This window comes from Bos indicus x Bos taurus, chromosome 6, assembly GCF_003369695.1.
Source record: "Bos indicus x Bos taurus breed Angus x Brahman F1 hybrid chromosome 6, Bos_hybrid_MaternalHap_v2.0, whole genome shotgun sequence".
Taxonomy (NCBI): domain Eukaryota; kingdom Metazoa; phylum Chordata; class Mammalia; order Artiodactyla; family Bovidae; genus Bos; species Bos indicus x Bos taurus.
In genome coordinates, this window is record NC_040081.1 from 112,081,472 (window position 1) to 112,106,505 (window position 25,034).

The following is a 25,034-nucleotide window of genomic DNA, read 5'->3' on the forward strand; positions in this document are numbered from 1 at the left end:
TAATCGTGTTCTATATTATGTGATACACATGTTAGATTAAAAGGCAGCCAGTATTGAGAGAAACACAGATCAAAGAGACTCAAGGAATTATCATTTTATGGAGTTGCTGAACCTTTTTTGGAAAAATCAGAAGAGGGAAAGACATTCCACTTATCCCCAGGATTATAAAAATAACTGTTCCTGGCCATACTGTGAAAGAGCATTTGGTGGCAAAATGTGGTTCTGATGAGGAAAAGGTTTTCCAAGGTAAACGGAAGTATCACGGACCAAATATTTCAAATCTCAAGAAAACGGTTTGGTGATGGTGAGATTGTTGCAGGAAGGCGACCCCTTCCAGGGCCTGCGAGTGGCCTCTTGTCTACCTCTAGGAAATGAACTGTCTGAGGAGACATACATGCTGACAAAGCTAGAGACTTATTGGGAAGGGGCACCCGGGTGGAGAGCAGCAGGGCAAGGGAACCCAGGAGAACAGCTGTACCAGGTGGCTCAGTCTTGGGTTTTATGGTGATGGGATTAGTTTCCAGATTGTCTCTGTCCGATCGTTCTGACTCAGGACACTTCCTGGTTGTGCACGAATTGCTCAGCCAAGGTGGATGCCAGTGAGGATTCTGGGAGCTGGTTGGACATGCGGTGTCTCCTTTTGACCTTTCCTAAACTCTTCCCATTGGTGGTTCCTTACAAGGACCTCCTGTGGTAAAACAACCTGTGCACATGGTTACCATGGTGACTGGCCAGGGTGGGTAGTTTTTCAGTCAGTGTGCTTCCCCTAACGGGACTAGTGGTAGTTTCACATAAAGTGACCAAGTCGTGAGTGTTTTGCCTTGGAAATGGTTCCATAGACACCGGATGACTGTCCGTGAGGATGCCCAAAGGAATCTGACCTAGCGTCTGTCCTTTTCACTCCTGGTTTATAAAATAATTTTTCAAATCAAACTTCATGTGAAACAATATACAGAACTGATCAAAGGGGAACTACTCTGGTTTCCTGAATCCATTGTGGGGTACAAGGACCCCACCCACACTGAGTCCCCATCACCTCACTGACCAAGGCTCCAGGTGAGCCCTGAAGCACTATTTGAAAACTGGTTCTGCTAACTCAAAGGGTCACTGCTTCTAGGATTCTATAAAATAAGAGATAATGATTGGTTTCCCATGGTACTGAAGAAGACTCTTGAGAGTCCCTTGGACAGCAAGGCTATCAAACCACTCAATCCTAAAGGAAATCAACCCTGACTGACTATTCATTGGAAGGACTGATGCTGAAGGTGAAGCTCCAAACTTTGGCCACCTGATGTGAAGAGCCAACTCATCTGAAAAGACCCTGATGCTGGGAAAATTGAGAGCAAAACGAGAAAGGAGTGGCAGAGGATGAGATGTTTATATAGCATCACTGACTCCATGGACATAGGTCTGAGCAAAACCCTGGGAGACAGTGAAGGACAGGGAAACCTGGTGTGCAGCCCATGGGTCTCGAAGAGTCAGATATGACTTAGCAACCGAACAACAACAAACGATTGCTTTCTCTCCAGTGGCTGTAAAGAATATGCCATTAGCAGTCTTCCGGGAAGTCTAACATTAATCATTTACATTCTTCCTTCTTTCCTAGTTGGTCACTTCAGTGCTTCAAATGCAAACAAAGCAGACAGATTCTGGGAGCTCTGATGAAAAAGAAAATAAAAAACACCTCATAGTAATGACCCCTCCCAAGAAAACACCCAGCAATCTTCCAGCTACAGTAACAGTAATCCTCAACCCACTAAGGAATCTAATTGAAATATTGATTCTTCAGTTAGGTCTCCAACTTAAAATTCCAGAACCGAGAGCTGCCCACCACACAGACACCCCTTTCACAGAATCACATCGCAGAGCACAGAGTGTTTTCTTAACATTAAGCTTCCCCAGGCTTTCGTTTCAATTAGTCATAAAAAAAAGATCAAGAACGAAAAGTATTGTCGGAAAGATTCCAGTCAGTGTTTTATTGCCTGAAACTGTTCTCAGGATTAACCATTGCACAGCAGACAGGAAATTCTGCAGAAGGAGCAATGCTTTTCCCTTACAGATAGGAAGCAAAGAAAACAAAATTTACTTCCTTCTAAGTGATTTGTCAAACTGTTTGCCTTAAACAATCTCATTTGTGGCATTAATTTTTTTTTAATAAGTACACAATGGGCGCCAAGAAATTATCACAAATCCAACTTCTGCTATCCTTATATTTTCATTTAGGTTTTAAGAGCAACAAAAATCCCTTGACATTATTATCTGCTCTGAATACTAATTATGTCACTACAACTGTGTGTCTGCTAATCTTCCAGAAATAATGTGAGAATTACTGGGATGCGATAGGAGCAGAATGAAATTAGAAACATATTTTGTGAATTTGTCAAAACCACCAGCTTTCTGAGAGTGGTAAAAGCACACATTCCAAAATTCTTTCATAGAAGGACAAATTAGCACGATGAAGATCAATGATAATTCTTAATACTGCGCTTGGAGCACAGACCAAGTAGTTATAGCAAGGCCAGCATTCTGTGGCTTCTTTTATCCTTACAAAAAATTTAGCTCACTGCACCTAGGATTTTCATCTCAGAGCACCAGCTTCAACTCCAGATAAGACCTGTTTTTAATCATGCTTAACGGGCTTGGTTCCTAGGAGAATACGAATGAAGGTGCAAAGCTCCTTTCCAGCAGGGAGGAGAATAAACTTGTTCTGGGGACCAGGACCTAATCCGCCCCTCTGAGGGAAGGAAAATGTTTATTACCACACTCTGTCTGCCACCTCATCGGTCCCAAATATGTCTTGATTGAGTGTTGTTCAGTCGCTCAGTTGTGTCCAACTTTTTGTGACCCCATGGACTGCAGCACACCACGCTTCCCTGTCCTTCACCATCCCCCAAAACTTCCTCAAACTCATGTCCATTGAGTCAGTGATGCCATCCAACCATCTCATCCTCTGTTGTCCCCTTCTGGCTTCAACATTTCCCAGCATCAGGGCCTTTTCCAATGAATCAGTTCTTCGCAACAAGTGGCCAAAGTATTGGAGCTTCAGCGTCAGTCCTTCCAATGAGTATTCAGGGTTGCTTTCCTTTAGAATGTACTGGTTTGATCTCCTTGCAGTCCAGAGAAGGACCACAGGTGAAAAGCATCAATTCTTTGTGGTTCTGTCTTCTCTGTGGCCCAACTCTCACATCCATACATGATTACTGGAATGAAAGAATGACAATATTGTTATTCTCTGTTCATCCTGGGTGGAAAACAAGAGAGTCATGAGTTGTCATGCTTGGAAAAAGCTTTGTCACCATCTCCTCTTTCTTGTCTGTTTTGCAGATGTGGAAACCAAGGCCCACCAGGTTGCCAGAGGCACACACAGGGCCAAAAGGGCAGAGCCAGAATGATATTCATATTTATTTCCCAAATTTCTGATCAAGGCCCTTTCCTCTACTGCAGGTAGAGGATATTCCACTTCATCTTCAAAGTTTAGAGATGCTCCAAAAGTTTCTCCTCCTCCACCCTGGGCTCACCATGATGGTCCAGAGTCATGTCAGCTCTTTCTGGATGCCAGCTGCAGGCTCCAGGGATCTCTGTGTTTCAGTCTGGCCCACTCTGACATCTCCATGCTCCACTCAACTTTTCCAACTAAGCTCAAAAGGCCTTTTTCTTTACTGACCCCCCAGCATCCCATCGCATGCCTATAGCACTGCTGAGCCGCTCACAGTGTGAGGGCATGCATGGCAGACACACACACGCCACGTCAGTTCACCCACGCACCACTTTATCTGGGGGATCTGATGTGGCTGACTCTCCTTCCCACCCCTCTGCCTGGTTCCATTCAGCTCCACTGTCATCTCCCATGACTGTTCTCCTTCTACACCCCACACCCTGGATTAGGAATCTCTAGTCTCCATTCCCTGGGTCCTAGGATTCCATCATTGTCCCCACACTAAAGTCAATGTGCATGGTATGAAAGCCTTACATGGGCTTTCCAGAGTCAGCTGGGCTTGATTCCTCCCAATCATTTAACCAATGAGCATGCAGGCATCACGTGAAAACCCTGTCAGCTTACAAATATTGACACAAAGCGGTGACAGGCAGTTAGAGAATGCATCAGTTATTCCTCTTTTTTAATTTGCGATTTTTAAACTTTGGATTATTTTGAATATGGTGCACCTGTGCTCTTTCTAGTCTTCTCAGAGGAGCGGTGTCACTGAATGCAGGTTCGGCTGTTTGTCACTCAAGAATATAATGCTAAGAGACAAGTGTTGGATGGAAGGAAAGAATGACTTGATTGAGGAAGCCAGCAATCCTGGGGAAAAGGTGGACTCGTGTCCCAAAGAACAAACTCCCCATTGCTGATCGGGGGCAAGAGTTTAAAAGAGGAATTTCAGGGATGTATAAGTGGAGCAAGGGGGCTACTTGCAGAACAGAACAGTCAACTCCGACAGTCGTCTTGAAATTGGTCATGTGGTGGTCTGACGAGCATCAGATTGATTGTTTTAAGTACAGTTAGTCTTCAGTTCTAGGGTTGCTTTGTTCCCATTTCCTTGAGGCCAGTTCTCAGAAGTGTGGCAGTTTATATCATGGCTACAATCTGGTTCTCATGTCGTTAACTTCTTCCACCTGGTGGGGTTTTCAGTATCTACACAACAATCAAAAAACATAGCTCAGAATATCACCTGTAGTTCATGATAAGTAACTGAGTCCTTGATTCTGTTTAATGACTAAATTATTATTACTTTGACCTTCCCAGTTGGCTCAGCAGGTAAAGAATCCACCTTCAACGCAGGAGATGCAGGTGGAGGTAAGTTTGATCCCTGGATCAGGAAGATCCCTTGGAAGAGGGCATTGCAACCTGCTCCAGTATCCTTGCCTGGAGAATCCCATGGATAGGGGCCTGGTGGGCTATAGTCACAGGGTTGCAGAGAGGTGGACATGACTGAAGCAAATGAGCACTCATGCATTATTATTCTGTATTTCTTGACTATTTTCCTTTGTTTCTGTATTTTCTCATTTCTCTGATTAAATTTATTATTTTTCTAAAGAGGTAGGTTGAAGACATGGAGGGAGGGGCGGATCTATCCTGGAAAAGCCTCACAGGGTCCTAGTCTGTTACAGCAAAATAGAAAGGTTTAACATAATTCTGCTTCTTGAAACTTGATATTAGTTATGAACAACTATGTTTTTCTTTAAAGGGTTCTATCACTGAGGTCATAAAATGTTCTATCTGAGAAGAATGAGATTCTTAATTGTGTTTGCAATGAAATATATGAATAAATAAATAGAGCACATTAATATTGTATTAATAGCTGACTGTCTTCTAGGATGGGGAGTACTATGCCAAGTGCAGCTGGTTGTATTCTAAGTATCTTTTTATATATCTCTTTCTCATACCTGATTCCAGGCTAATTGCCTGATTCAGATCGTGTGGCCAGAGCCCAGCATAGTATCTGGCACATGTTGAAAACTCAATACTTTTTGAATGAAACATTTATGTAGTCCTAAACTCTCCGGAAAAACTTGGCTAAGGAAGATATTTTCCCATGAACCACTTTTCCTAATATTTCTTAACAGAAGTCAGTATGCATTTAAATTCAAGTCATATTACATTACCAAAAATGGTTTATCTCCTATAATGTCATCTAGTTGCCTGTGTCTGCCCTCTAATACCAGAACAGAATAACACTAATTGCTCTTCCAAATATTTAAAGACCATGGTTACTTCTCTGTCAAATCTGTATTTCTTGAGCCAAGTATTTCCCTATTCTTCAGTCATTTTCAAATACTATCATCAGGTTTTAACTCCTCTAAGCCTGCTCTTCAGGTGGTCAGCTCTCACTTAGGATGTACCAGCCAGGACTACACACAGCATTGCCTTGAACATCTGACCAGATCACAATTCAGAGGGCCTGTCACCTCCTATGATATTAACGCTATACTTCTGTTAATGAGGCCCCAGCGCATCAACATGTCCAGTAGCCACTAAACTATCATTATGTATCGTGATCACTCTCACTCTTTCCCCATTTCCTATTTTAAGAAGAGATGTATCTCCCACTGTTTAAGATCTCTCCCCTGAACTCATAACCCCATCTCCTTCTGCCTTTCCAAGGATTTCACACCATCACCCACCACTCTCCTTACTTTCTATACAACCTCTTCCTGTCTATAGTCCCTTTCAAGCAGCTTTCACCATGCTCAAGTCTCTCATCCTAAAAAAAGAACATGTATCTTCAAAGTTGTGTCTCCACCCCCACCACTTCTCTAAAACTCTCTTAGCAAGGTCACAAGTGACCTGAAATCCAGAAGATAATTCTAGCCTTCATTTTTTACTTCTTTGATCCTTCTGACACTATTGAAAATCACTCCTTCTTAAGACACACTCTCCTTGGTTTCCATGACATTGATCCTTCCAGATTTCCTCCTATCTCTGGACACACCTCCCTGTTTCTCTTTGTGGGCTACTCTTTTTCAGCTCAGACTCCAGATGTGTGTGTGCCTCGGTGCTGTCCCTTCAGCCTCTTCTCTTCTCAGGGCTCCTTGAAAAGCGTTATCCCTTTTCGTTATTTCAATTACCACCTAATGGATCTCAAATTCTATCTACTCCATTCCAGACCTTTTGCCTAAGCTTCAGACTTAAGAAAGTCAGAGTGTATTTCCTACTCATATTGTTCTTGCATATTCCACGAACTCTTGCAACTCAACATCAGCAAACTGAACCCAGCTGTCTCTACTACTCTTTCCTCCTCATCTCCCTGAAAGCCACGCAGTCTCCGAGAGACAGGAAGTGGGATGGGGTGTAAACAGATATAACTTGTTGAACAGGCTTCACTCATTGAGGTACAATCAGGCAAAGGTTTTACTTCTGCATCATCACTGAAATCAACCATTCCTGATCAAACCTCCCATCTTTGTTCTTTCTTGGAAGGTCAAGTACATTATATGTCTTACAGACCATGTTCAGTCGTAAGAATGACCACCTTGAGTCTCTGTGGCTCACTTTCAAGTACAATCTTTGTTTTTAATTTCTATTTGAATTTTTTAAATTAATTTTTGTAGAGTTGCTTTACGATGTTGTGTTAGTTTCCACTGTACTGCAAAGTGATCAGCTATATACGTACAAATATGCTCCCTTTTTTGGATTTCCTTCCCACTTAGGTGACCACAGAGCTCTGAGTAGTGTTCCCTGAGCTATGCAGCAGGTTCACACCAGTTATCTATGCTGTATATATATGTCAATCCCAATCTCCTGATTCATCCCAATCCCCACTGTTCCCCACTTGGTGTCCATAGGATTGTTCTCTACATCTGTGCTTCTATTTCTGTTTGGCAAATAAGACCACCTGCACCATATTACTAGATTCCACAGTTCAGTTCAGCTCAGTCACTCAGTCGTGTCCGACTCTTTGTGACCCCACGGACTGCAGCACGCCAGGCCTCTCTGTCAATCACCAACTCCCTGAGTTTACTCAAACTCAGGTCCATCACGTGGGTGATGCCCTCCAACCATCTCATCCCCTTCTCCTCCCACCTTCAATCTTCCCCAGCACGAGGGTCTTTTCCAGTGAGTCAGTTCTTCGCATCAGGTGGCCAAAGGATTGCAGTTTCAGCTTCAGCATCAGTCCTTCCAATGAACACCCAGGACTAGATTCCACATGTATGTGTAAATGTATGACACTCGTTTTTCTCTTTCTGACTTACTTCACTCTGGATGACAGTCTCTACGTCCATCCACATCGCTTCAAATGACCCAGTTTTGTTCCTTTTTATGCGTGAGCAGCATTCCATTCTATGCATGGCCCACACCTTCTATATCCATTCCTCTGTGGATGGACACTCAGGTTGCTTCCATGTCCTGGCTACTGCAAATAGTGCTTCAATGCCAATCTTTTTAAAATGACAGCTTCAGTCTCTCATTGTTTCAGTCTTCTCTCCCTCCCCAACCCCACCCCCTTACACCAGCCCTTTCTACGATGGATCCTGACCCACGGACCAGGGGCCTACACCGAGAGAGGGAGACAAGCCCTGTCCTCCCCTCTTACTTTACAATGTTCCCCTTTCTCTGCGGCTTCCGTGTTTCACTTCCTTCATCTGGGGTAAGCGCTTTCAAGTCACAGGGTGACTCTGGGCCATTAGCAATCATCACCGGGTCTCATTCTCCTCCCCAAAGTGAGACAGTTGCGTGAAATGACCTCCAGGACCCCTTCCAAAGCTAATATTGGCAGATTCTCTGTTTCTCTGACACCAGTATCAACTCATTTGTCCACATCGCCTTGATAATTTTTGAACTCCTAACTGTCCTGTTCATTACAGGCTCATAAAAACCATGGGCCCATTAGGCATGTTATCAGTAAAAGCAGGACATGAAGAGGCTGTGTCACTAGCCCTGGGAGCTCCAAACAGTCACATCAATGACCTGGCTTGTTAACATTCTCATCTCTGACACCATTGCCAAGGCTAGTGTATCATTCTGTATCCCATGTCACAAGTAGATCACATATATTTTCCGAAATCACGATCACATTTCAGGAAGGTAAGTTTACATTTTTACAATGTCCTTGACAGTAATTGCTTCCTTTACTCCTGAAATGGTGACCGATGGTCTCATCAAAATTCTATTTTTTTTTCCTTTTAAATTTCTTAACAGTCATGTAATAGTGTGGTTGTTTGGAAACCATCTTCCAGTCTTATAATATATTTATGCTATGGGATTACAAACACAAGAGCAATCTCATTGATCAAACTTTTGTCAGCGGTTGCATGGTTCCAAATAAGACTCCACGTCTAAGTGCTTTCTCCAATACCTTAAATCACAATCTCCTTGTGAAAACATATTTCACTCAAGGTGACAGCAACCACAAATTATAACCTTGTGTGTGCACGTATGTGAGAATGACTTACTTTAATGTCATTTAGCAGGAATACTGATGTAGCCACTTAAAAGGACAAATGGTGGTCCCCTACTCCACCCTTCTCGATAAATTCAAGGCTCCCAGTGGCAACATCTTTCATGTCTTTCAGCAATTTCTCCTGGTATTTGATTCAATATTTCTAAATAACATCTTTATAGCACTTGTTCTTGATTGTTCAACTTCAGACGTTATCTTTTGGTTCCTGAGTTACGATATAGGTTTGGGCGCTGTGACAGAGACTAAGACAGCAATGGCAGAGCCTTAAAATAGAAGCTTATCTTTCTCTTGTAAATGGCAGAGCACCAAGTTAAAAAGACTCGTATTCACCTGATCCAAGATGGCTTGTCACCATGGCTGTATTTCATCCAAAGGGAAGGGAGGCAAGGGAATGGAAGAGCATCTTTCTTCCCCTTAAAGACACCACCCAGAAAACACACATATCAATTTCACTTATGTCCCATTGTCCAGAACTTGGTGTCATGGCTCCCACAAGGAAGGCTGGAAACCCTGGTCTTTATTCTAGATAACCCCACTATTGACTAAAATCCTCTCGCTATGAAAGAAAAAAATATACGTTGATGGGCAACAATCCATTTTTTCCATGATTTCCTATTTTGGAAGGAGGATATTTTACCCTTGTAACTAAAACAGACACACACACCAATATGCAGGCTTCATCCTCATCCTCCCAACACAGCTGTTAAACCACAATTTTGGTTAAGTCAATATTTGATGTTTACATCATAAAATGTGATGAAGACTCTTGAGAGTCCCTTGGACAGCAAGGAGATCAAATCAGTCAATCCTAAAGGAAATCCATGCTGAATATTCATTGGAGGAACTGATGCTGAAGCTGAAGCTTCAATACTTTGGCCACCTGATGCAAAGAGCCAACTCACTTCTCCAGAGAAATCTACTGATGATCCTGTGGGAGTTCCCTTGTATGTAATGGATCACTTTTTCTAGACACTTTCTTTTAACATTTTGATTTTAATGTGTCTTGGACTAATCTTTGGCTTGGCATTGCTTGAGTCCCTTGAGCTCCCTGTACCTGGATGTCCATATGTCTTCCAAGATTTGGGATATTGTGAGCTATTATTGGGGCTCCCCTTGTGGCTCAGTGGTAAAGAACCCACCTGCCAATGCAAGAGATGCAGGAGATGCAAATTCAATCCCTGGGTCGGGAAGATCTCCTAGAGTAGAAAATGGCAACCCACTCCAGTATTCTTGCCTGGGAAATCCCACGGACAGAGGAGCCTGGGGGACTACCGTCCATGGGGGTCACAAATGAGTTGGACACAACTGAGCAGCTGAGCATGCAGCTATTATTGCTTTAAATGAATTTCTTCCCCTTTTCTTTCTCTTCCTTTGGGTCTCCCATGATAGAAATGTTTGCTTACTTAATGGTGTCCCATAATTCACATACGCTTTTTCATCCTTTTTTTTTTCTTTTTGCTCCTTTAGCTGCCTAATTTCAAATGATCTGTCTGTGAGTTCTCCATGTTCACTGACATCCGGGTTATCTGCAGAATTTGGTTCCATGCAGCCGTAGAAGCAGGGTTCTCATTTCCCTGCCGGCTGTCACAAGGGGCTGCTCCCAACTTCGAGAGGCTGCCCACGTTCCTTGGCTCATGGTCCACTTCTTTCGTCTTTAAATCAGCAACGGTGGGTCTAGTCCTTGTGGTGCTGCATCTTTTCTTCCCTTTTGTCTCTTCTTTTTGCCTTATCTCTCTCACGGACTCTTTTGCCTTCTTCCTCTGATTGTAAAGGCCCATGTAATTATATTTGGCCCATCTGAATAATCCAGAACAATCTCTCAATTTTAAGGTCAGTTGATTAGTAACTTTAATTCCAACTGCGAACTCCCTTTTGCCATGTGATTATAACAGCTTTAGTAGTAAAGATCAGGACTCCCATCTTTTAGGACCAGCTTACCTCCTAAGAGGTGATTCCTAAAACCTGATGTGAAAGTGAAAGCTGTGCTGGAGTAGCTCAGGGCTTGCGTTGCTCCTCCCAGGAAGCCCCAGGACAGTGGTTCAAAGCCCCACCCTACCCCACCCAAAAGAGGTTAAACAGAACATTTAAGGTCTTCATGCCTCCTTTTTTTTCCTGTGTATTTTACAGATAGGAAGTGAAGGTTCAGAGAGACCAAGTCATCACTCAAGATCACAATGCAGTTAATGGCAGAGCAATGAAAATAGACTTATTCATTCATTTACCCATTCAATGACACTTGCTAAGCCCTCCCATGCTAAGTGGTCCAGGGAGACAGACATGAAGGAAACCTGCTTCATCCACCTCTCAGGGATTCTTGTTTGTTTATCTGGAATACAAATGCAATAAATGTGTTTGCATGCTTGATGCTGGTTCAGTAAACATTTCCACATATTTTTACATAGAAATTGGTTTTTCCTAAGAACATCTGCTTCGGCTCAAAGGCAGCTGTCAGGGCGATGGGACCTGATGCACACTCAGGCTGTGTGTCCTTAGGGAACTCACTTAGTAATAGTGTTTACCTGGTAAAGTTACTATGAGCAGGATTGAGGTGATACATGTGAATCACTGGGAACTAGGATGTAACAAGTGCTTAATAAAGTCATTAATAAGTAATGACTGTCATCATTTTCATTATTATGAAACTTCATGAGTCTCAGTTTTACTGTTTATTAAGGGGCACAGTACTAATCATCTCATGGCATAGGTGGATGATCACCCTGTATAGTGCAGCTGTAACACATGCAGACCACACACAATTTGTTCAAACTCACAACTCATCCCGTCACTCCTTTCGGAGAAATGCTATTTACAGACGGACTAATTCTGTAGCTTGTACCTTCAATAAAACATTCATGGAGGGTCTTTGGTTGAGAAGAAATGTCACGGGGGTCAGGACTTGAGAGTTCTTCAGTGGATTTGAAAATACCTTCCTATGTGACTTTAGGCAAAGGGTTTGACCTTTATGATCTTCAATTTCCTCATCCACGAAGAACTGATTGCTCTAGAAAATAGTCTTTGTCCCCTGTTTTGTGTTTAAATTAACCACAGAGTTAAGCCATTCTCCAGGACCACAATCTCCTAAATGCACTAGATTTGCAAATCTCCTTCAACACACAGTTTTAGATGTCAGTCTCACCGCTGACTCCACTATTTTCCTTTTGCTGATAAGGCTGGTCCCCTTGGGGGAGATCTTGGCAAAACCAAAGGATGCCATGAGAAACCTGAAGGCAGCTGAGACCCTGAGAGACACTAGACAAATGAGAGGGAGCCAGATCCGAGAGAGAGGCTGATCCCTTCGGTCCAGAGCTGTGGCGCCGGGGAGGAAGCAGCAAGCTCAGGCTGTCAGAAGAAGCCATGGGAACACAAAACCTGAAGACAGACGAAGAAGGTAGGAGGAGGTGCGCTTACTATCTCCCACTGTCCAGTGATGTAGCACCCACCCCCTGAACTCGGTGCCCCCGTGTTAGGAAGCGGCAGGCCCCATGTTGAGGAGGGCCAAGGAGGCCAAGAACAGCACTGGAAGATCTAGAAAGAAAAGATTCCAACTGAATCCAGAACCAAGCAGAGAACCAGGCCAGGCGTGGGCAGGAGGGGCAGGTTGTCTGATAGTGAGAAGCCAGCATCCCCAAAGCAGGGCGAGGTTCTGACCTTCAGAAAGGGTTCCTTTGGTTTTGCTAGAAATGGAGACTTTTAAGCTATCTCAGATAATAAACCTTTATTGTTGGGAGGCAAAGTCAACAAAAGAGACTGGATCACAAAGGAAGCTAGGTCATTGTCTAAAATGCAAGGCATCACCAATCCCGGGCTTGGCCATTTGTTCTCTCCTTCTGCTTGTGTCTTCTTGGTTTGCATCACTGACAAGTTGGTTTATTTTTCAAGCAAGATTAAAGGGAGAAAGTCTAGCTGGTCTCATTAATTACCATTGCCCAAAGGCTTCCCTGGTGACTCAGATGGTAAAGAATCTGGTGCAGTGCAGGAGACCTGGGTTTGATCCCTGGGTCAGGAAGATCCCCTGGAGAAGGGAATGGCTACCCACTCCAGTATTCTTGCCTGGGAAATCCCATGGACAGAGGAGTCTAGCAGGCTATAGTCCATGGGGGTCACAAAGAGTTGGACACAACTGAATGACTAACACTTCTCAGGCCCATCTTCATCACGACTCAGTGGCCAGCCTACAAATCGGCAGCACTCTAATCAAATATTTACTACACATCCCATAAGTAAAAACTCCTTATTCAAAGAACAATCTGTGCGTGACACTCAGTTGTGAAGGTGATGTGAATGCAGATGTTGCAACAAACACACGTAATGAACATCCATCAGCAAATACAGCTAAAGAGACCCCACTGGGCCAGTGCATGCTGAGCCCTGGACTCGGGAAGCCCTCATTCTGGCCCTCGTGGTCCAATCAACGGTGGCACCTAAAAGGATGCAGATGCTACCTAACATATCACGGGGACTTGAAATCTTGGTTTCATGCACAATAGTAGGGGGAAGAAAGAGGGAGTAAGTGTCAGGACCGAAAGAGACAGAGGGTTCCGAGAGGACCCATCTCCATCATTCCCTCTGGTTGAGTTTCTCCTGGTCCCTCTGGGCATCCTCGCTGTGGTCACTGGAACCACAGCCTCACACGCAGGTGCACCCCTTCCTCTCCTGGTGTCAGCCGATGATGCCCGACAGAACCCTCACGCCTACAGGCTCGTTGTTTGGGAATCCAGCAGACCTGAGGTCTAGCTCTGGCTCAGCTGTGTGTCCCTACTAGAGTCAAACTTGCCAGGTTGCTGTGTTCTCATTTATAAAATTACATCGAGAAAAGTCACCTCATATGTTTCTCATGCATGGACCACTGCATTTGGAATCATTCTTTTCACTACTTTTGGTATGTGGTTGAACAGCGTTTAACTCTTAAAAGCGGTATTCATTCTGCAACAGAACGTGGATGGGACTTGGAACAGCGGGCATCAGGGACTCCAATGGCAGACACACGAAGGTAGAAGGGAGATGGTTTCAGGGTCCCTGAGGCCATGGGACTCTAGACTGTCTATTGCACAGCATCCTGGGGACCAGCCAGCGTGCTCATGCGAGAGGACCAGGGGTTATAATGTTGAGGCTATGGCAATGCGGCCCAGAGAGTCCTTGGCTGATGTAACTCTGCAGGGGCAGAAAGGTGCTTCCTCAAACGCTACAGAAGGGCTATGTCCAGCATCCCACTAAATTCCCAGGAGCACAGATAACACTCTGGGAGGGTTTCCCTTTCCTCCTCTGTACCTCCTGTCAGCAGGTTGACTGTCTGATGTCCAGAGTAGCACGGGACATTCAGGGAGAAAAGTGTGAGGCCTGGAGCACATAGAGCTGAACGTGATCTTCTCTCTTCCTGTTGAAAGACACATGATAGCTACAAAGGCAATGGTAGAAGAAAACAGGGGCTGAGAAAGCATTTACAGGTTGTCACGTTTTCTCTCCAAGAACCATTTTGGGGCAGGACTGGATGTTTTGGGCTGAGTCGACCTCAAGCTTCTAGGATAATTCTCTTTTTTGGCCATGCCATGTGGCTTACAGGATCCTGATTCCCCAACCAGGGACTGAACCAGGACCATGGCAGTGAAAGCACGGAGTCTTAACCACTGGACTACCAGGGAATTCCCCGGGATAATTCAAGATACGAGAGGAAGGGATACTGGCTCTTCCTCTAATGTGGATATGGAGGGTGCTGTAGACAGCTTGAATCTCAAAATCAAAGTGATATGAACCTTATGCATTCCCCCCAGTAGAAGGGGCTATTGCACTATTATTCTGGGGGAGCTGCAGGGATGTGGGTCTGAAGGGGCTGGTTGGATGGACTTTGCACCTAGCTCTCCAGTGGTCTGAAGTCCATTTAGGGATTTGCAGATGCTTCACTGTATCAAGGGACTGCCCTAGTGGTTCAGTAGTAAAGAATTGGCCGGCAATGCAGGAGCCATAGGAGATGTGAATTCAATCCCTAGGTTGGAAAGATCCCCTGGAGAAGGGAATGGCGACCCACTCCAGTGTTCTTGCCTGGAGGATCCCATGGACAGAAGAGCCTGCACGCCACTGTCCACAGGGTCACAAAGAGTCAGACACGGCTGAAGCAACTTAGCATACAGGCACACTGTACCAAGCCCACCTACGAGAGGGACTGATTCTCTTGCTTTGTTTGGGCTGGGCTGTGGTCGCCCTGACATGGACTAACCCAGTTGTCTCAGGACTGGCAAGGAACCTAGGCTAGAGACTGCAGAGCCAGCTGCATGGCTGCCTCTGGGAGTTTGGAGTTAACATGCAGCTTTGCTGATAGCAAGATGCCACAGAGCATGCTCAGAGTACTGGAGCTGAGTGAGCTGTGAAGGAAAGGCAGTTTCCATGCAAACTGAAAGCCGGTAACTTGCCCCCATCCCTTCTAATTTTACCTGGGTACTTAATTCATCACTTGCTCTATGTCTGAAGGCTCATCCTCTTCAAATCCTTTGCCCAAACTTAAGTATGGCAATAGTCAATCAGCAAAAAAGGAAAATCATAATGGAGTTAAAGCTCAAATTCTGCACAGTGCACAGCTGTTATTATTATTATTGTTTTGGCATTTTGGCTTTATTCATGAGCCACTTTACATCCTATAGAGCAGGCTGTTTAGGGTGACTATAATAAAATTCATATAAAGAAAACAGTTTAAATATCAGTCTAATTCATATTGATTAATTTAGCTCAAGTACAATTTAATTTTCTTCAATTTGCATTGCTGAGTGGCTTGTTATTTTCCTGGTCAAATAAATTTCTTTCTCACCCTTTCCTTGCTGTATGAGAAAATGGACAAGATACGATTATTTGGAACTTCCATTGACATTCTAGAAGCTGTCAGTTAATAAAATAGTTGTAAGCAAACAGAATAAAGGAGGAAGTGCTTTGGGAGAGATAATTTGTAATGTGAAGTTAAAATCTGAATTGGGAATCTAAGTGAGGAAAAGCACAATCCTAATATGTTGACCATGCTGGTGTTAGGTTGAATTCAGCGTGTTGTTTGCATATTCACCTGAACAAAGAATATAAGGGGAAAAAAAAACAACCACCATTTTTATCTATTATGTTCTGGGCATGGTGCATGGTATTTTGAGTATGTTAATTTTTGAGGTTATGTGTAAAGCCAACCTCCATGTTTCCTTAAAACAATTTGAGTGTAAATAGCGCTTGCGTTACAGAATGGGAAGATAATGTAGGTAGCTAAACCTTGGTCAGGTGTTTGTGCTTGATCTAAAAGATAGGAATGGGTGTATAAGACAGAGGGCCTCCACGTGGTGCTAGTGGTAAAGAATCCACCTGCCAATGCAGGAGATGCAAGAGACGCAGGTTCAATCCCTGGGTCAAGAAGATCCCCTGGAGGAAGAAATGGCAACTCATTCCAATATTCTTGCCTGGGAAATCCCAGGGACAGAGGAACCTGACAGGCTACAGTCCATAGGGTCACAAAGCATCAGACACGACTGAGCACACACACACACACACACACACATGTGCAAAGCAGAAACCCACCGTTAGTGACCTCACTGTGTGCGTTTTGGGAGTGAAACGGAGGCATTCGTAAAAGAAAGAATTGTCATGAGCTCCATGAAACCTTCAAAAGGATCATTCTAGAATAAATCAGAACATGGTACTCTAACCTTTAGTTTCCTCACCCTTAAAACTGGGGTGATAACAGGAACTTCTTAGGGTCATCATGAGGATTAAGTGAGAAATATACAGCATTTTTAGATGATGCATTTGCATAAAAAACTCTTCCCAGTCGCACTTCAACTAGCCAACTTATCCCTTTTTTCAGGTTCCATCGGAGCAATTGCTTCTTTTAAAAATCTCTCTATAACCCCCAGACTCTGGATTGGGTTCCCCAATAGTTGTTCCCACCTGAGCCTTGTCATGACCCAGCAGGGGCCTTATCACTATAATATAACTGTTTGCTCAATTATCCATCTCTGGGATTAACAGCTGAGCGCCTAAGGGCAAGAAATAAGCATCACGCACTATTCTATGCCCAGTGCCCAGAGCCCTGCTTAGTTGACAATATGAACTTCACAAATACTGGTTTAATATTTAATGGTAAACCCTTGGCCTTGTTTACTTCACCAACTTGTTATTATCATTTTGCAGATGAAGAAACTGAGTCTTGGAAAAGCTAAGTAAGTTAAGTCTAATTTACCTCTTGGGTAAATGAGGGAGCAGGATTTGAACCCAGGGCGCATGAGTCCAAAAACCACGCTTTCATCACTGTGTCATGTTGCCTTCTTAGACCAACACCTGCTGAGCGTCTCTGTGCTGGGTGCAGCACTGCGTATTTCCATAGTATCCATTTCCCCATTTTCTTCCTGTAATGTTTACGTATTTACTTATTTCCTAACGTATAGGTCACTGTGGCGGGTCTTTGCTGCTGCCCTCAGGCTTCTCTCCAGTTGCAACGAGTGGGGCCGCTCTGTAGTATTCAGGCTCCTCACTGCAGTGGCTTCTCTTCCTGCAGCGCACAGGCTCCAGTGTGCATGGGCCTCAGTGGTTTCTGATCCTGGGCTATGAAGCACAAGCTCAATAGTGTGACACACTGTTTCAGTTGCTCTGTGGCATGTGGGATCTTCCTAGACCAGGGATCAAACCTGTGTCTCCTGCACTGGAGGGAGAATTCTTTACCACTGAGCCACCAGGGAAGCTCATAGAATCTTGTTTCGACTCTGCAGCAGTCTTTTGAGTCAGTTGTATCAGTTTGCCATGTGACGAAATTTGGCTGGAAGAAATAGTTACCAGCCCAAGGTCACAAGGTTAGCAGGTGGCAGAGCTAAGATCCAACTCTTCTCCTTCCTCTACCTTTTCTAAATTCATCTTGTACATCTGGAAGTTCACTAACTGGTGAAGCCTAGCTTCAAGGATTTTGAGCATTACCTTACTGGCATGTGAAATGAGTGCAGTTGTACAGTAGTTTGAACATTCTTTGGCATTGCCCTTCTTTGGGATTGGAATGAAAACCAGTCCATCCTAAAGGAAATCAACCCTGAATACTCATTGGAAGGACTGATGCTGAAGCTGAAGCTCCAATACTTTGGCCACCTGATGCGAAGAGCCAGCTTATTGGAAAAGACCCCGATGCTGGGAAAGATTGAAGGCAGGAGGAGAAGGGGGAGACAGGATGAGATGGTTGGATGGTATCACCAACTCAGTGGACATGAGTTTGAGCAAACTATGGGAGGTGATGAAGGACAGGGAATCCTGGCGTGCTGCAGTACATGGGGTCACTAACAGTTGGAGACGACTGAGTGACTGAAGGCAATGGCACCCCACTCCAGTACTCTTGCTTGGAAAATCCCATGGACAGAGGAGCCTATTAGGCTGCAATCCATGGGGTTGCTAAGAGTCGGACACAACTGAGCGACTTCACTTTCACTTTTCCCTTTTATGCATTGGAGAAGGAAATGGCAGCCCACTCCAGTGTTCTTGCCTGGAGAATCCCAGGGACGGGGGAGCCTGGTGGGCTGCCATCTATGGGGTTGCACAGAGTTGGACACGACTGAAGTGACTTAGCATAGCATAGCAGAGGAAACAGCTGTGATCATGACTCGGGCATTCGGCAAGCCCCAGCGGCCAGACCAGAAAACCCTAACAGTCGGAACCAACACGAGATGACCAGACCTCAATGAATCAGACTTACTCCTGGAATGTTCTGACAGGCTTTGCTGACCTCAGACTTCTGCCTTGCTTCCCTGACTCCCAGCAACTGTGCCCTGCTGCTCTGGTGAGCTACTTATAGATCACCTGAAATATGTTTAAGAAGAGTTCATGTGTGCCTGTTGCAAAGCATTGTGGGAGGAATTCCTTTTCCCACTTCGAGGGAAAATTCAAGGGACAAAGGAAAATAAAATTGCTGGAAAAAAAAAAAAAAGTACATGACTTAGGGCATTTGAAATCTGCTTATAGATTAATATTTCTCTCTTTCCTCTTCTCTTTTTAGCTTCTCTTTCTAGTAACTGAATGCTCAGTAAAATATTTGGCCAAAGGCAATATCTTATTTACGTAACGGTCTTTTGTGTGCATGCTCAGTGGCTCAGTTACATCTGACTCTATACAACCACATGGACTGCAGCCTGCCAGGCTCCTCTATCCATGGGATTTTCCAGACAAGAATCCTGGAAGTAGGTTGTCATTTCCTCCTACCAGGGATCTTCCTGACTCAGGGATCAAACCCCAGTGCCCTACATTGGCAAGCTGGTTCTTTATCCACTGAGCCACCTGTAATGGTCTTTAGGTGATGTGTTATTTATTAATTTATTTATAATTTCTTTGGTGGTTCCGTGCAACCTGTGGGATCTTAGTCCCCTGACCAGGGATTGAACCTTTGCCTCCTGCACTGGAAGCACAAAATATTAACCACTGGACCACCAGAAAAGTTGGTGATGTGCTATTTTAGAAGTATTATGTAAGCTTCCTTCCTAGTACATAAGCTTCCTTCCTAGCTTTCTCCTTTTCATTGCTAAAGGGGAAAAGATTCAGCATCATAATTTGATAAAGAATTCAGAGCTCTGTAGCATTTCCTCGATGTTCAGTTCCTATTATGCCAAACTCTCCTCTCTTTCGCTAGTAAAATGCAACTAGCAGTTGTTTGGAGAAAGAAATGTCAACCCACTCCAGTATTCTTGCCTGGAGAATCCTGTGGACAGAGGAGCCTGGTGGGCCACCATCTATGGGATCACAAGAGTCGGACACAAGTGAAGTGACTTGGTATGCATGCATTCATTGGAGAAGGAAATGTCAACCCACTCCAGTATTCTTGCCTGGAGAATCCTATGGACAGAGGAGCCTGGTGGGCTCCCGTCTATGGGGTCACACTGAGTTGGACACGACTGAAGTGACTCAGCAGCAGAAGCATACTGTTGTATATCAGAAATGTCATTGGATAAGAATGAAATAGTGACTCCAGCTAACAAATGCTAGAAAGATCAAGTATAAAAAGGTTAGCCTAGAATTGAAACCATCATTTCTTTGGCATCTTGTCAGGCATCATGAAGAATAAAATAAAAACAAAAGCACCCAACATAGACATCAAATTACCCAAAAAGGAAAAAAGGAAATGATCAAAAGGAAAAGCAAAATCATCAAAAAAGCAAATCATCAAAAAGGAAAGGCAGCCTAGAAAGGCACAGTTCATGAACAGCGCAGTGCAGAGAAAGGGACTAGGAGAGGGTCAAGGAGGCCTGCCTGGGGTGCTGTGAGTTCAGGTTGCTATCATCAACTGCCACAGGCTTATGGCTTAAACAGCACGCATTACTTCTCACAGTTGTAGAAGCTGGAAGTCTGAGATCAGGGTACCAGCGTGGTCCTTCTGGTGAGAATCCACTTCCTACTTTGCAGATGGCTGTCCTCCTCACAGGGCAGAGGGGATAATCCTCTCTCTCATGTCTCTTCTTATAAAGAGCACTAATCCCATTCATGAGGGCTCCACCCCCAGGACATAATTACCTCCCAAAGACCCCACCTCCAAATATCGTCCTGTTGGAGACTAGGCTTCAATATGTGGATTTCGAAGGGACACATGCATTCAGTCCATAGTCTCTGGGCTCTAGAACCATCTTGGATGGCCAACTTGCTCTGTCCCACCCTGCTCTAGAACACTGCTTCCTCACCTATAAATGACCTCATAGATCCTTTATGGGATGCTGAAGTTCTGAATGCTAAGGGAAGATGACTGGCAGATGAAAGACAAGTGTGAACTCTGAGGAAGAAAGGACAGGGACTTCCTGTATAAGCAGGGGATGACGGTGGAGCAAATGGGACTTAAGAGGAATGGAGGCTCACAGGCCCCCACCCCCACCCCAGCGCCAGGAAGGAGGACCAGCGGGATGACGGTGGAGCAAATGGGACTTAAGAGGAATGGAGGCTCACAGCCCCCCACCCCCCACCCCAGCGCCAGGAAGGAGGACCAGCACACGAGAAGTCGACCCCCTGGTGTGAGACACAGACGTCCTGGAGAGCGAGCACCAGGAAGGGACAGAAGGAAGTAACGAGAGGAGATTCAAAGAGAGCAACAGGGTCAGGAGAAGAGTGCCGGGGAAAATCAGATTCCCTCGGCCTCCCCTCCAGTTCACCCTCTACAGAGGCTGCATGCACATTTCCCTATCATCCAATTATTAAGATTATAACACTGACCTGTGCAGAGTCTTTGGCATGCCTTCAGGTCGGTCGGTCACTCAGTTGCATCCAACTCTTGGCAACCCAATGGACTGTAGACCACCAGGTTCCTCAGTCCCCAGGATCCTCCAAGCAAGAATACTGGAGTGGGTTGTCATTTCCTTTTGCAGGGGGTCTTCCTGACTCAGGGACAGAAACTTCGTCTCTTATGTCTCCTGCACTGGCAGGCAGATTCTTTGGGAAGAATCCCAAAGGGATTCCCAAAGGAAGAATCCCACTTGGGAAGCCTGCAGAGTCTTTTAAAGGCCACCTATCGTCCTCAGTATTTAAACAAACAAACAAACAAACCTACTACCCTTCTTACCCTTGATTTCAAAACTCAATCATCTCTGAAATTCAAAGTTTATTCATACATATTTGGCAGCAAAACTTGATCAATTTTCTTTCTTTCTTGGGTGTGACTATTCAGTGTTAAAATAACGAATAGGATTATCACAGGGCACTGCCCCAGGCCCACTGGGAATATGTATGATTTATGCAATACAATTACCATATTACACTCTAAAATCCAGAAAATTCTAACTTCAACAGCACATCTGGCCCCAAGGTTTTTGAACAACAGATTGTGGGTTTATAGTTTCAAGATAAACATGGTCCCCAGTGGCCAGCCCCTGCCAACCCCACCCTCTGCAACCTCAAGCTCATTTCTTCCAGACACACGAGTCCTCACCATCATCCTATGCTACAGGTCCCCTCCTCCAGGGCTTGGTGTACTTTTCCCACCGAATGGAATATCTCTCTGTCACCCACCCTCCTTTTTTTTTTTTTTTTAAAGTTCTTAAAAGAATTTTTATTTTCTGTTTTTTATTGTGGTAAAAGTCACATAATATAAAGCATCCCATTTTAACTATATTTAACAGTCCAGTCCAGTAACACGAAGTATAGTCACATTGTTGTGCATGTCTCACCATCATCCTTCTCCCAAAGTTTTCGCCTTCCTACATTGAAACTGTCTCCATTAAACACTAAGCCCCCAACCCTCCTCCCCAGCCCTCAGCTCCTGGCATCTACTAATGTAGCTCTGATTCTATAAGTTTGACTGTTCTGGGTAACTCGTATAAGTGCAATCAAACAGTGTTTGTCTGTGCCTAATGTATAGTGGAATGCATTTTTAAGGTTAACTTAGGTGCAGACTGTACCTTATATTTTTCCCCATGAGGGCTAGACAGTAGGCCCTCACCAGCCACCTACTTCACACATCTTCATATCTTCCCAGGTGGCAGTAGTGGTAAAGAACCCACCTGCCGATGCAGGAGATGTAAGAGACACAGGTTTAATCCCTGGGTAAGGAAGATCTCCTAGAGGAGGGCATGGTAACCCGCTCCAGCATTTTTGCCTGGAGAATCCCATGGACCGAGCATCCTGGCTGGCTCCTGTCCATAAGATCACAAAGAGTTGGACACAACTGAGCAACTTTGCACGCACAGCATACATACATCAATCCCAGTTGCCCAGTTCATCCCGTTCCCACTCTCTTCATGTCCATATGTTTGTTCTCTACACCTGTGTCTCTATTTCCACCTTGCAAATAGGTTCATCCATACCATTTTTCTAGATTCCACATACATGCATTGATATACAATATTTGTTTTTCTCTTTCTGACTTACCACACTGTGTATGACAGCCTCTAGGTCCATTCACGTCTCTGCAAATGGCACAGTTTCATTTCTTTTTATGGCTGAGTAATATCTGATATGAAGATCTGACTCATTGGAAAAGATTCTGATGCTGGGAAAGATTGAAGGCAGGCAGAGAGGGGGACAACAGAGGATGAGATGTTTGGATGGCATCACCAACTAAACGGACATGAGTTTGAGCAAACTCCAGGAGATGGTGAAGGTCAGGGAAGCCTGGTATGCCACAGTCCATAGGTCACAAAGAGTCAGACATGACTGAGTGACTGAACAACAACAAATAGTCCATCATATACGTGTGCTGTATCTTCTTTATCCATTCTTCTGTTGAAGGACATTTAAGTTGCTCCCATGCAGGAAATGGAAGTGAAACAGGTCTGACTCACCTCTTTATCCAGAAGAATACTCTGCACCTTTCAGAGCGCATGCCACGGGCTTCTTCCTCTATAAAGCCATCTCTACCCTGTCTCTGCCCCTTCCCATATCCTAGACAAACTTAGCAACCAGCTCTTCTGTGCTCTTAACCGCATGCATGTTAGAACCTAGGCCACATTGATGGGGACCATCTGTTAATAGGTCAGGGCTCCTCCCTTGGCCTGTAGGTTCCTGATGATCAGGCCTGCCTTCCTGATCTCTGAGCTCAGCATCTGGCACTAGGGAATGCCTGATGAATCGGAGTGGGGCCTCAGTGAAGAGCAATCCACCAATCCATCACTCCATGAGAAGATGAACTGACAAGGTTCTTCTGACGTAAGACAAGTAAGGAAACTAAGAAGCAAAGGTAGAACCCTCCACCCTCCTGCCCTGGGGCCTGGGAATCACCATTCTCCTCTACAAGTGCTCCAATCCTGCCCCATCTTCCTCCATCCACACCAGCAGAGGCAGATCTGGGACACAGAACATTGAATCAAGCTCTCCCTAAAGTTGCAAAGACCTTCTCCCCTCCAGGCTCTCCCAAATGAAGACAGAGGCCAGGTGGTCCTCCTTCCAATGGAGGCCGGGTGTGCAAAGGAGATAGTTCATCAGGAGTCCAGATAGAAAATATCTCTGATTACAATTCCAAGATTCGAATACAGATGGGGTAAACAAGAGCGTTCAGAACAACAGTGATATTAGCCTAGAGCAGTAGGGCTTGCAAAGAATGTTTCCTTCCATTTTGTCACTTAAGTACATTCTCAGGGTGATGTAAATTACTCTGTATAGTAGATATTATTATTGTGCCCAATTAGTAGAAGAGGAAACTGAGGCTCAGAGAGAATAAGCATTCACAGTAAAAGTGACAAAGTTCATAAAGAAAGAAGCTGTGGTTAAAGGTAGGTTTATGGGCTTCCCTGGTGGCTCAGATGGTAAAGAATCCGCCTGCAGTGCAGGACCCAGGTTCCATCCCTGGGTCGGGAAGATTCTCTGGAGAAGGGCATGGCAACCCACTCCAGAATCCCATGGACAGAAGAGACCGGTGGGCTACAGTTCATGGGGTTGGGAAGAGTCAGACATGGCTGAGAGACTAACACTTTCCCTGTCACTTATGCGAAAAGCAGTCAGATTGCAAGGAGAGGGTATTAGCCAAGGACGTAGGCAATACAAGGACTTAAATTTGCCAGAAAAGACTCACAAACTAATGGCAGGAAAGGAGGTTATGGGACCACGTATAAATGTTCAGGGCTAGGATCCCAAGAAAGAGAACACCGAATCTGCTCATTATGAGAACCAGCAGTAGCAGAAAAGAAAAAAACAAACAAAAACGAAAACAAAACAAACACACACACACACACAAAGGGGGTGGCTGGGGACTCTGTGGCACCACACAGCTGACTCTGGTTTGGATTAACCTTGGATTAAAAGTAAGATGTGATTATTATCGAAAATTTAGAAAACCTAGAAAAGATTAAAAGAAAAAATTTTACTTAAGAACATTTTTAAACCACTCTAAAGTTTCATGATATAAAATCGTTTTCAATGTGGTTTTATTTTAAAGGACTTTTTTAACATGAAAGTTATCTGTTCACTTTCTCTGAATCAATGAATGATTGATTGATTGAAGGAATGATTGAATCAATCATCTTACTACACCCTCCTCAACACTAGGTTTTATTATTTCATTTTAGATATCAGATAATTTGATAGAGAAGTTTTGAAAGGGGAAATAATCCCTCACTATACTTTTATTTACATTTATTTGGTTACTTAGGAAAGTTAAAAAAAAATCCGCAATTATTCATCAGCATATTTCATATTTGTCTCTGACCTATTTATGTTCTTCTCTGCATATCTGCT